This window comes from Galeopterus variegatus, unplaced genomic scaffold (assembly GCF_000696425.1).
Source record: "Galeopterus variegatus unplaced genomic scaffold, G_variegatus-3.0.2 Scaffold1322, whole genome shotgun sequence".
Lineage (NCBI taxonomy): Eukaryota > Metazoa > Chordata > Mammalia > Dermoptera > Cynocephalidae > Galeopterus > Galeopterus variegatus.
The window spans coordinates 68,976-70,312 of NW_007727433.1; positions in this window are offsets into that span (position 1 = coordinate 68,976).

Genomic DNA, 1,337 nt, shown 5'->3' on the forward strand with positions numbered 1-1,337 from the left:
AGTCGCGGAGGTCGTGCGGGATCCCCGCACCCGCTGCCCACTCCCCGAAGTGCTGACCTCTCCCGCGGATGACCACGGTCCGCTCATCACAGTGAGGAGGTTAGTGAGCGCTGAGGCAGCCCCGCGTCGCGCGTCACCGTCTGTGTCACTCCCTAATCCGCGACAGCTCTCGGTCCCCTTGACGTCCGGGAGCCGCTCGTTTGTGGAGGGCCCCTCAGCTTGGGGTCGTCTGAGGTTTTCTCATGATTGGTTTCAAGTTACGCATTTGCGGCTGTGGCCTCGGCGCCGTCCGTCGGGAGACGCAGACGCTGTGGTTTAGGAGCCGTTTCCTTTGAACGTTATCAGCATCTCGTGGGCAGGGGCTCTGAGACTGTGGAGGTACCTTGCTTCTCATCATACTTTCTATCCCTAATTTTAGCATCCGTAGGTGGGTGTTTCCTGAAATACTCTTTTCCGTTTGTGTTTTTTGGTGGCTGGCCTGTGTGCTGAGATAATTATTAATGCGGTATTTACCAAATTATTTTTCTGTTTCCATTGCTTGTACATTTATTAGTTGGAATTCTGCTGTCAGAAAGACCCTTCCTTTGTTGCCAGGTTTCTGTTTGTTGAGTTGCTTGTTTATGCTAGTACAGATATTTTAATTTTATTTTTTATCCCGTGGTTGTAATTGATTGCTGTCACTCATCCCGTTGCTTGGATTGTCCAGACTGAGGCATTAAGAGCCCCCTCCCCTTGGCTTCTGTGTCCTCGTAGCATGTCCCAGCATTTTGGAGCACTTCCTTAGTTTTTGGCACTACAAGAAATTCCAGGCTCATCCTGTGCTTTTCCTCTTGACATCGCCCGGAACCACTCATTTCTCTAAGTGGCCCTGGTTCCTTCGAGTTTAGGTGTGTTTAGAAACCAAGACCCGGGTACTAGGTAGGCTTATTGCTACTGGGATGTCGTTGCTTCTTGGCTTTCTCCATGGGCAGAGCGAGGAAACGTGTTTGTGTACACCATGCACATCTATATCTATTTTTATGTCTGTGTGTCTGTGTATTAAAAACGGTGAGTCTACACTGCTTCTAATCCAGTTCTACTCCATCAGCACAGGGTTCACTCTACTTTCCTTTACCCTTTATAAACCTGGCTCCTGTTGTCCTCAGCATATTTACTGACTTAGAATACACATAAATATCCGAGATCCTAGAGTACACATAAAGTAGTTGCAGAATTGCCAACCCATATTCCTGTGAAAAACTAACTTACTAATTAGAGTATAATATTTATGTGTAGTTTTTTTTTTTATCCTCAGAGTGTATAGCCAAAATACTGTTTTCTAAAGTCGCTTTAGTGTG